This window comes from Desmodus rotundus, chromosome 12 (genome assembly GCF_022682495.2).
Source record: "Desmodus rotundus isolate HL8 chromosome 12, HLdesRot8A.1, whole genome shotgun sequence".
NCBI lineage: Eukaryota > Metazoa > Chordata > Mammalia > Chiroptera > Phyllostomidae > Desmodus > Desmodus rotundus.
The window spans coordinates 35,308,492-35,320,737 of record NC_071398.1 but is presented as its reverse complement, the minus strand read 5'-3'; positions in this window follow the sequence as shown (position 1 = coordinate 35,320,737).

Sequence of the window (12,246 nt, the reverse complement as noted above, 5' to 3'; positions counted from 1 at the left end):
GGGAGTGTTGCTTCGAACATGGGAGCGAGTAAAACTGGTTGGCATCTGCACTGCAGCTCACTCAGGGCAGCCTTAAGAGACGTGCCTCGGTTGTCGGGCATCGTCCCGCAAAATGAAGGGTCGCCAGTTCAGTCAGGGCACAACACGCCTGGGTTGCAGGTTCGGTCCCGGTCGGGGCACGTGCGAGAGGCAACCAATCGATGTTTCTCTTTCACATCAGTGTTTCTCTCCCTCTCTTTCTCCCTCTCTCTCCCTCTCTCTAAAAATAAATATAATCTTTTAAAAAAAATTCTCCCAAGGAGTAGAGCTCTGGTAACATACCTGGTCATCCACTTTGGTGGAAAGAAAAGTGGCCGGGGCCAGGAGACTGGTCAGGAGATAGGACAAGGCTGCCAGGGCCGCCATGCGGGGGGGTCTGAGCCCAGTGTAAAGCTCGCTGTCTCCCACCTTAACACCCACTGGGGAATGTCGTCAGGGAAGACACACAGAACAACCAGGCCAACAGAATGCCGTGGTCAAGTGTCATCAACCAGCTTCTGTCATTGGTCTCTCTACTGCTGGCACATAGAGCATGTGAAAGGCCCAACCAGTGTGGCTCAGTTGGTTGGGTGTCATTGTGCAAAGTGAAAGGCCATCCTTTCAGTCCCCAGTCGGGGCACTTGCCTGGGTTTCTGGTTCAGTTCCCAGATGAGGCAACCAATCAATGTTTCTCTTTCACATCAGTGTTTCTCTCTCTCAATTTCTCCCTCCCTCCCCTCTCTGTAAAGATAAACACGTGAAGATAGGAGTACATGAAAGGAGTAGTCACAGAGGCGGGGACAGAGGCCATGAAGAGGTCCAAGAACATGGCCGCTCACCCGCCGAGGCTAATGCTGCTGCTGCTGCTGAATGTCCCATCTTCTAGCAACAGAACCCAATGCTAAGTCCCAGACACAGTGCCATTCCTTGAGGACACCAACCAGTTACCTAGCGGCAGGTTGACTACATTGGATCCCTTATATCCTGGAAGAAACAATGAGTGATTTTGTCGGGAATAGACACATATTCTGAGTATAGGTTTGCGTTTCCTGCCCGGCCTGAGCCACATCACTATTGAATGATTGAACAGAGTATCTGATGCTCCAGCATCGTGTAACATTGTATCGGATAAAGGGAGGTGGGGGGGACACATGACTTTAGATGCCCTGGCCACATCACTGACTGTAGCACCCCGAATCTGCTGATCCGACAAATCAACGGAAGAGCCCGATAGAAGCATGGCTAAAGTGCCAGCTGAGAGATGGTATTTTGCAAAGATGGGGTACCATTCTCCCGAGCAAAATGTACACTTTGAATCAACAGCAGTGTGACACAGGTCTATCCACGTGTGGTAGGCAAAATGAGATCCTTTATCCCAAAAATGTCCTGATTCTAAGAACCTGTGAGTATGTTCTCTTGCAATGCAAAGGGACTTTGCACGTGTATTTATGTTAAGGATCCGGACAGGGAGAGATTATCCGGGATCGTCTGGGTGGGCCCAACGTAAGTGAAAGGGCAAGGAGGGACAGTGCAGAGTGCTGCAGGTGAGACAGGCAGCTACTGCTGGCCTTGAAGATGGAAGGGAACCATGAGACACGGAGCGTGGCCCCTTGCTAGGAGCTGGAAAGGCGATGAAAGGGCTTCTCCCCTAGGTCCTCTAGAAGGGACCCAGCCCTGCCTACACCTTGCTTTTAGGCCAGGGAGACCCATGTTGTACTTCTGGCCTCCTGAACTCTAAGATAATACATTTATATTGCACTATATTATCGCCAAATTGGGGTCATTGGTTACAGCAGCAATAGGAATGCAAAACACTATGTCATAGGGAAAACGGGTCTGGGGACCAAGGGGCGGAAGAAAAAGCACCTGCTTCCAGCCTCTCCTAGCCACCCACTGAGGGAATTTGCGATTCCCTGGCTACTAGGGGTTCAGAGATTCCAAGAAGGAATGCTTCTGCCAAGGAACACGGCAAGACTTTCACGAACTGCGCACTAGGATGCTGCCTGGGCACTTGAGGCCCATCATGCCAATGCACCAGCAAGCAAGACAGCCACCATCTTGGCAGAGGTAATGGACCCTGGTCATCAGAAAGAAGCAACATTTTTGTTATAGAATGGGGGCAGGGCAAAATATATCTGATGCCTGGTCAATCTACTTGGTTACTTCTTGGTGCTCCTTGCCCAACATTTAAAACATGCTTATTGATTTGACTATAGAGAAAGAGGGAGAGAGAGAAACATCAATGTGAGAGAGAAACATCTCGTATGTACCCCAACCAGGGATCGAACCCGAAACCTAGGTATGTGCCCCAAGTAGGAATCGAACCGGCAACCTTCTGGTGTATGGGGATGATGTGAGCCACCCAGGCAGGGTCCCCCTTACCCAATTCTGACAGTAATGAACACGTGTAGCAGCTCTGGCCTGAGAAGGTCACGTCAGTCAGCGTCTCAGAACCCTCAAAGATGAAGGTGTGGCTACTCCCCCAGGTAAGCCACTGAGGCCAGGACAGTTGTTAGCTGAGGGTAAGGCAAATTCAGAATAGACAACCACGTGAGAGAAGATGAACATCAGTTGTAAATGCAGCCGTGCGGGCTGTAGTTACTCCCACTAACCTTCCTCTTCCAAGTTCCCCCACAGCACACCAGAATCCCGAGGGGCTACCCTCTGGAGATGTATGAAGAAGTGGGTCCTGACCATGCAAAAGATGGTGCACCACCCAGACCCCCTTCAGCAGTGGAGAATGTATTCCTCCAGCTTCCGGAAGGGCTCTCTGCAGAGAGCCTTCAGCCTTCATCCCTTCTCAGAGAATGCCTCAGGTGAAGAGTGATGTCTCGCCCAAGGTCATACTGCACATCCAGCGACACCTCCAGCCATCCATGTGGCCACGCAGAGGCCCGGCCTGTGTGTCTGCAGTGGGGACAACTCTGTGTCCCTTGGGTCAGTGATGCCTCTGTTGAGACTGCATGAGAGCTCAACTTCTCCCTCTGCCCACTCCTCCCTTCCACGAATGTTGACGCAAAAAAGCACTCCATAAAGGGGCCTCCTGCAATAACCCGCACCTCAGTAGCTTCCCAGGGAGCCCAACCTGCCACAGAGAATGAGGGGTGTGTGAAGTGGGGTAGGGAAAAGGTGGGCCCGTCTGCATGCACCACGTGAGGTGGTGTTATTATATTGCAGAGCAAGGGAAACCTTGGCGAGGCTTTAGGCAAGCAGTTGCATAATCTTTTAAAAAAGATCCCTCTGGCTGCCATGGGGAAAACAGATTGTAAGGGCAGGGCCGACAGCGGTGAGACCAGAGGGACTGCTGCTACTGCAGCCATCCCAGTGAGAGATGACGGCGCCTGGGCCAGAGTGGCAGCGGCGACAGAGAAGCAAGGGTGGGTCTGAGGAACAATGTGACAGATCTCAGTGATGGACTGCAGATGGGAAAGGAGAAGAGGGTCTGGAAGGAGGCAGCTCCTGGATGACTCCCAGGTTCCAACTTGCACAACTGAGAGGTGGGGTGAGATGGGAACACTGGGTGGGGGGGGTGGCGGGTTTGGAGGGGGCAAGACCATGAGTCTGAGTCAGGACATGCTGGGTCTGAGGAACCTCTGAGACACCCCAGGGGAGGCATCAGGTGGGAGGTGGAAGGAAGTATGAATCTGTGAGTCATTGATGCTGCAGGAGACTACGCTGGAGAAAGTGCGAGAAGAGGAGAAGGGAGCCTGGGGATGGTCAGAGGGAGGGGGTCCAGCCAGCCAACAAAGCAGGAAAGCAGTGGGCTGAGGAGGAGGGGAGAAATGGGCGTGCGCACTGCTCTGGGGATGTCAAGTGCAGCAGCCAGCAAAGGCGAGGCTATGCAGCAGAAACTAAGATTCCTGAGATGTCAAAGTCCTAAAAAACAACAGATAACTTCTCCCTCGATGCACAGGTCCAGCGTGGGTCTCTGCTCACCACAGTCCCTCGGGAACCTGGTTGAGGGAGGCTCCATCTCAAAGCCGGCTTCTACAACTGCCTAGGCTGGGTAGGGGCTATAGGAACAGTATGCTGGCTTCTCAGGTTTCTGTCTCACATTGTGCTGGCAGAGTAAGTTGCGTGGCCTTGCCTAACGTCGAAGGAGGCAGAGAAGGACAATGCTGCCGTGGAGCCTGCAGAGGAGGGGAGCTGTGAGCTCTCGGGCAGCACTGACCTTCAACACTCGGAGGACGGAGGTGAGCCCAGCTGAGCCAACTGCTGCCGAGGCCTGTTAACCTGAGGACTGAGAAACGGCTCTGAATGAGGTGACATGGGTCCTTGCTGACCGGAGACAGAGGTGCTTGGGGACCTTAAGGACTAACGGCGGAAGGTGACAAGTTGGTTAGAGAGCAACAGAGGGCAGGTAGAAGATAAGTGCGGACCTCTCTTCCCACTGTGTCAGCTAGGACAGGCGGGGCAGGCAGAGAGGGGCTGTAAGGGCACGTCCCCGACCGCTGGAGTTCTGTCTGTGTTTTGGGGGAGAGAACTTGAATGTGCATAAAGACCAATGGAAAGGACCCGTGGGGTGGGAGAGATTAACTCTGCAAGAGGAAACCAGGATAAGCAACAGAGGACATACAGGCCTACCTGTGCTGATGCACCTCGGGCCCTGGAATTTCCTGTCCAAACAGCCCTAAGCTCATGACCAGGGCCTACACAGACGTCTTCCTCTGGCCCATCGTCCAGAGGGTGGACAGCAGCCACCAGTGTATGTACCCCAATGTCTGAGGTGTACCTGCCATTTGTGGGGTGTGTGGATAGAGCCTGGCAATGCAGGGTGTGTGTCCAGTACTCCCGAAGCACCCCCCTCCCCGGTGGGGGATGGAGCCAGGAAGGTGAATGAAGGGGGCTCTTCCCATGCCACCAGGCCCAGCCACTCACTTCAAGGACCCTGCAAATTCCAGCGGAACCTGGCCTTGCAGGTCATTATGAAGGCATACCTGCCAAGTTTAGAGGATAAAATGTGTTTTATCTAACAGTTGTTAGCTTAATTTATACCTTTTAAATATTTAGGCATATGGCCCTGGCTCTTGTGGCTCAGTGGATTGAGCCTGGGCCTGTGAACCAATGGGATGCTGATTTGATTCCCAGTCAGGGCACATGCCTGGAATGCAGGCCAGGTTCCCAGTAGGGGGCGTGCAAGAGGCAACCACACATTGATATTTCTCTCCCTCTCTTTCTCCTTCCCCTCTCCTCTGTAAAAATAAATAAAATCTTTAAAATATAAAAAATAAAATAAATATTTAGGCATATGATACATGGTTCTCCATTTTTCCTCTTGTTCTGAGCCCTTCAAATGTTAGGGGTGGGGCAAGGTATGTAACAAATTAAAAAAATACACACAATTTATAATATCTACATATTGTATAATTGTAAAACCATAGAATAAAATGTTTGACATAATCCCAGTCTAATTTCTGTGGGAATGTATACACACAGACACAAGAATAGCTTGTACCAGCCAGCTTTTGCTGTGTGACAAGCATGAAATTTCAGTGGCTTAAACATTAGGCATTTATTTCTCCTTGATCTGGGTGGCTGGTGCAGCCCACCCCACGTCTCCTTCCGGGGCTCAGCCTGCTTTCTTCCGCTGGAATGGCAGGAGCTCGAGACACAAGCTCAGCCACCGGGGTGTCCTCCAGGCCTGCTTGTGCCACATCTACTCACTTCTCCTCTGTGAAGGCCAGAATCAAGGAGGGGAGAAGTACATTCTGCCAAGCATGAAGCTGTGTATATTGTCTAAAGCTACTACGGGGTAGGGAACAATTGGAATTAATAATTTAATCTGTCACATAGCAAACTGAGTGTCCCTAGGAGGAAGAAAGTGAGATTGCCAGTGTACGTATGGTGAGGGGGCGGGGGGCTAATTTGTAATTAATTCTAATTACTGAAAGAAGAGATGTTTTAATTTTTACAACTTATGTGTATTCCCATACTTCTTCTGCAATAAAGCAAAAATAATAAGACCTCAATTTTCTTTAATTCCAATCTAAATCCTAATAAAAAATTTTACTGGCTGATTCACCTGGAAGACTGGCTAGCCATCTTTAAAAAAATCCTTTTTTAGACCCTGACCTCAAACCATAAGCAAAACTTAATTCTAAAAGGATAAGAAACCTGTATGTAAAAATAGAACCATAGAAACCGCAGGGAGACATATTTTGAAATACATCAAGATGTCTTTTCTTTCTGTACTTCCTTGGGTGACCTTCTAGCTCTTTCAGCCAGAGGCTTGCATCGCCTAGAGGCGCAGAGGGGGATGGAGAGAGTCAGAGGAGAGGGAGGGAGGAGGAGGAGAAGGTGGAGGGAGAGGAAAGAGAGAGGAGGGGGACAAGGAGGTGGAGAGGAGGAAGGGGAAATGAGAGAGGCCAGGAAGAGGAAGGGAGGAGGGGAAGGGTGGCCATCACCCACCCAAACACCTGCCAGGCAATGCCCTCTTCCCAAAGCAGCGGGGAAGGAGGTGGGAGGTGGGAGGTGGAGCCTTTCCTTCCCTCTGACACCACCTTGGTCAGAAACCACTGTTTTCAGCAAATGCATCAAAGACCCAACTCCACCATGAGAGACCCTTTGGGGCGCTTGGCTATAACACACAGAAGAGCAGAGGGGGAGGCCCAACATGGATCAAAGGTGTGACCAGGGAGGGCACCACTGTGTCCAGTGATGCAAGAAGAGCAAGTGGCAAAAACAAAATGCAAGAGGATACACGCGCTGGATGCCATTTCTGCAAAAGTTTAAAACAACACAGATGTTATCATTGTTTATAAATACATTCATATGCTGCAAAAAGTATAAAAATGTGCTGAGGAATGTTGCAATTTCTGGGGCTTAAACTGATCTGTATCATTTCATGTGATTTTTCAAGAAGGATCTGAAGCAAATATTCAAAATGTTAATATGTGGTATATCCTGGGTGGTGGGTATAGTGTTGTCTGTTAGAGATTATTTTCTATATTTTGAAATACATGAGAGGGGGAAGACAGCCTGTGGATTAGTATGAACAGTTTATACTACATGCACATGTGCACATTTGCATGTGTGTGCTCAGGCATGTGTCCACACGCACCTCTGTGCTGTGCGACTCCGTGTCCGCGCATGTGCCTTCAGGCCTGCCACTTGTGTGGGAGCGTGTGTGCGTCTGCATGGAGTGCATGCATCTGTACAAATCTGTGCGTCTGTAGCTGAATGTGTCTGAGGTTGTGTTTGTCAGTCTCCCAGTATGCGTGTGTGCGCACACCTGCATGATTCTGCGTGTGTCTGCATGTGCCCGTGTGTTCGTGAAGAAGACTGGCTGGACAAACACCGAATCACTGACCCATTTCCTTCTGGGAAGGGGAGACGCGAGTTTTGTTTCCCCTTCTTACATTTTACTGTGTGTGTATCTTTAACAATGACCATGTATTCCTTATTAAAATTTTAAAATATTTTTTGAAACATAGTGAAGAATTTCACAGTTCAAAAAAATGGAAAGAACTTACCAGCAAACCCTCAATGCCCTCCAGGGCCCCAACCTGCCCACCTCCCACCAAGTGCCCCGAGGACAGAAGCCTGCAGACTCTTCCTGGACCCACCCCAGGGGCATGGACCAGAGCAAGCATGCAATTTCTCTGAAGCCACATTGTGTTTTATCTTTAAATGTTAGGCAACATTTACATTCTCCCTTGTAATATATAGATACATGTTTATCTTGATTTTAAGCCTCAAATCTTAGAGTCAAGGTCTCTCCCTCTCCCTCACTTCCGCAGCTCCTGTTTGCCTCCCATGGGTGGGTGCTGGGCCAGCAGGGCCTGGAATAGGGCTGAGCGTGTGACCGCAGCCCCACTGAGGCTCCTGGAAGGAGCGCTGACGCTGGGCTGGGCCGAGTTCTCTGCCTAGGCCGATACACTGAATTCTCCCAGCAGCTCCGTCAGCCTGATGCTACTATTGTTCTCACATCTCAGGGAGGATCCTGAGACTTGGAGAGACTAAGCCCAAGGTCACCCAGTTGGACTCAGACTTCCAAGTTCATGCTGTCCACAGACTGTCTCCCTACAGTACAGGCCCAAGGAGAAGGAACTGCCTGTGATGAGGAGGGTTGGCAAACGGAGCCTGGGCCCCAGGAAGGAACCCTGGGTGGGGTTTCTGATTGACCAAGGGCTGCGTTCCTCACTGTCTCAACTTTTCCCCCCCCAGGCTTGTGCAAATGCTGCTGCTGGGCCCCTTGTCCTGTGACCCCAGGGCCACTTCGAGGCAGAGTGGCAGCCACACAAAGCCATTTAGGGCTGGGACTTGGAACTGTTTCCCAGGGACCCAGATGAGGCTGACATTGACTGAGAGACCTGGAGGACCCCAGAGCAGGTGCACTGGCCCTGAGAGACAGCAACTGCTTCATCTTTCTGGAAATCTTTTCCATGTGTTGGGGCGGGACACTCCTGGGGGTGGCTTTTGTGCTTCTCCCTCAGGTGGGGCACCAGGACCTCAGGTGCTGTTGGCAGGGAACAGCCTCATCTCCAAGCCCTGAAGGGCTGCTGGGAGGACTGCAGCTGGAGAGAAGAATGAGCCCTGAGAGGAACCCAGTTTTCCAAGAGGTGTCCAACCTGCAGCCCACAGGCCACATGCATCCCAGGATAGCTGTGAATGTGGCCCAACACAAAATCGTAAATTTACATAAAACATGAGATTTTTTTTTGTGATTACATCTCGCAATGTATTTAACGTGTGGCCCAAAACTCTTCTTCTTCCAATGTGGCCCAGAGACACCAAAACATTGGACACCCCTGGGTTAGGGCGTCAGAGGGCCTGTGGCCAGTGGTGCAGCTTAATATCCTGGAAGTAGCCATGCTCTCTCTGTCAGGCCACCCTGTGTTTGGGTCTTGCGTCTCCTGGCACCCTAGGAGGACCTGGAGCAGCATCACGGACTGTCTCAAGCTTTCTTGGAGGCACCCTTTGGGGCTTGGGGTTTCTCTTCACTGCTTAGCTTCTACCTTCCTTCCAGCTCAGGGTTCTGGTCAATAGCTCTTCACCTTTGGGGGACAATAGCTCCCAATACAAAGTCCATCCTTTCCTTCCCCCAGGCAGAGGCTGACTGTGCCCAGGGTCCACCTTCTGCCCCAGGGATCAGGGGCTTAACCTGACTGGCCCAGGCTAATCCCTTTCCAGGGGTTGGCTTGCAAGCTGGTTGATGGGATATAAGAGTGCTGGGGAGCAGGAAATCCTCTCCTTGCTCTCCACGCTTATCCAGGGAGGTGTGGAGCTTTGAGCTGCATTCATCTTGAGATCAGCAAGGGGCCAGTTGAGGCCAGGCCACTGTGAGAGGGACAGCAGAGGAAAGTGGAGAAAGCCTTGAATACTCCCACTTGCCATTACGTGAGAATCAACTTTCTTCGTCTTGAAACCATCCAAGGTAGTTTATTTACTTGCACCCAAATTCACACAGACCATCTGAGAACCTGGTCAAAATACTGACTTCCCTTGGGGAAAAGGCTCAAATACAGAGTAGTGAGTATTGTGGGGGGTTCCTGGTCTCCCAGGGGCCACCCACAGGTCACAACACATTGGGATTCCTGGTCAGATCTCCTTGTCTCATCTCTGTCACTGCAAGGCTGGCTCCTGGGGAGGGCAGGTTGGTTTGCTTCTGAGCAGAATACCCAGCTGCTGGCAAAAGGCAGGAGAGGAGGGGTGGTCTGCAGCACCCGGAGACAGCCCCTGCTTTCCCTCCCACCGGACACCATAGATGCCCACTGAGCATAGTGCAGAGACTGGGCAGAGCTCCGAGAGAGCTGGCTGGTCTTCTTTTATTTCCTTCAAGGACAGGCAGGGGCAATCCGCTCTCACCCCCATCCCTCAGGCAGGCTTGGGTCACTGCTCTGCAGAAGCGGGTCTGCTGGCTGACAGACTAGAAGCCGGGTTCAGGGCATGTGGTGGGGCCCCCTGGCAGCCCTAACAGTCCCACATTTATCACTCCCTTTACTCTCCAGGTTTTCTGGAGTCCTAACCAAGAAAGAAGATCGAGGGGATTCCTGAGGTGAAGGCAGAGGCCAAGTGGGTGTCGGACTGTGACCTCTGGGCCAGGCTGGCTCCATCCTAGCCTGGTCAGAGGCCATCTCTGAGCCTTGAGGTGGGCACAGACCTAGGAGGGTCTGGCTGTCACCCCAGGAGGCCTGGGGATGAGAGAGGAGACAGTCCTACTGTAAAACCTCAGACCCCAAACCCCACCACCAGTGGCCAGTGGAAACCAACCGTCTGGTCACAGCCTTCCTGAGGAGGTTGAGTTCAGCAGACTCTGGGATCTCATTTTAGTTTCATTATTAAAGTCCTCATTTTTAAACACAGTCTGCAAGCAGCAACAACAGTCACTCTGGAGGCCACTTCGAAACATCTGGAGGCAGAGGGCTTGTCTGCAGCCCCTGGACGCAGGGCCTGACCCGCATGTGCTTCACACGAGCACCTACAGAGGCACCTCAGAGCAAGGCAGGCTGGACCCTACTTTGTAAAGCACGGACGGCAGTGGCTGAATTGCTAGTCACATCTACTGATAAAGCAAGTTACATTCTGATGGGACTCACAGCAAATTTCATCTCTTGGACCAAGATGCATTTCACAAGATGTTTCCATGTTTTCAGTCCTAATGGTACATCTTCAATTAAAAAAAAGAGTCTCACCATTGCATTATAAACCACAGGTCATTACATGCATATCACAGTCCATGTTCAAGGTTCAAGTGTAAAAGACAGTTGACATTTAGCTGAGAACTTTTAAAACACTGAGACTAAATTATGACCCAAACTTACTCTTCTTAATGACACATATAAAGTTCAACTCGGAATATGAAAACAAAGTTCCCAGCAATATTAAGGAAATAAAGGTCCTTCAAAATGGTCAGTTCCTGTTTTGATTAAATTGTGCATTTTTAATATAGTTGGTATAAAGTGAAACTCTTAAAAAAACACCTAGGAATTTTAAAATAAAATGGAACATCCTATTTTCAGGGTCACCAGTATCACAGCAAGATTTGCCTCTTAAACAATGACACTTAGTGTCTGTGTAGTTCCATGAATACTTTTGAAGTGTCATATTAAAACCAATCTTGTGGCCTTGAGGCAAAGAGAAGCAATTAGTCTTGGAGTTGTGAATAAATAAAAATCCATTTATACGCCCGTCCTTGACATGTACCTTGCAAATCTTAGAAACTTCATCTAGTGGGAAAAGAAATGTTAAATCGTGAACACCAATACTAATCACATTGCCATGTGGCTTCCCAAAATACTTTAGTTCATACCAATGTTTTAAGTATTAATTTATATGTATATATTCATCCATATTGAACACAACACAGAGAAGCTCTGGCAGGCACATAGAAAAGAGGGAGAGAGGAGGGAGGGGCGCTGGGGACCACAAGGGCCACCACTAGCAGGTTTTCAATGGGTCTGTGCTCCTCAAACATAAGCATGGCGCCTTTTCCCACACGCTCCTTCCTCCCCTGCAAGCACTCAGTGCCCTGAGAAGGGGTCAGGTTCTGTCCCTGAAGGCGTTTGGAATACCCACAATGCCCCCCTCCATCTGTGATCTCAGCCACCATTTAAGGGAGGATCAGGAGGTCGAAGAATTTGGATACTTGCTTCACTTCTTATTTGCATCCATTTCTTCAATGCCGGATGGGGTGTGTGCAAACGGGGGCTTTGCTGTCCCTTGGCCTTTTGTGGCTCTAAAGAGATTGGGGCTGTCAGCCACGGAGCAGAGCAGAGCTGACCTCTGGGCCTGGCAGGGGTGCAGAAAGAAGGGTGCTGCGATGGGGCAGGGGCTGGAGGCCCAAAGCCCAGAGGCGCCAGGACAAGGGGAGCAGTGGGCATGCCGTCCGTGGGGCCGGCTGGAGCCACTGCGCAGATCCCTGACCTACTTCCACAGCCCCTTTCGGTTCTAGGAGCAGCTAAAAATCCATAAATTAAGGATATTAACTGATGGGGCCTGCGGCATCCTTATAAGCTATTTAAATCTATAAATTTACAACATCTTCTGCATATATCAAGTAATTGAACTAACTGCAGGGATGTAACTTTAATGAGAAAATTTCCCCCTTCTCCTGTAGTTCAAGCTCTAAAATAAATAAATAAATAACATCTTCCCTTAGGAGAAAAGTTTCCGCTTATTCCCGCGTGGAGAAGTTACAGAAGCGCGGACTTCTTTCCACGCTCGAGGTCCCCTAGTCAAGGGAAGCTGGCCCCCCACTTCGTCCATCTCCTACCACAGCCCCCTGCC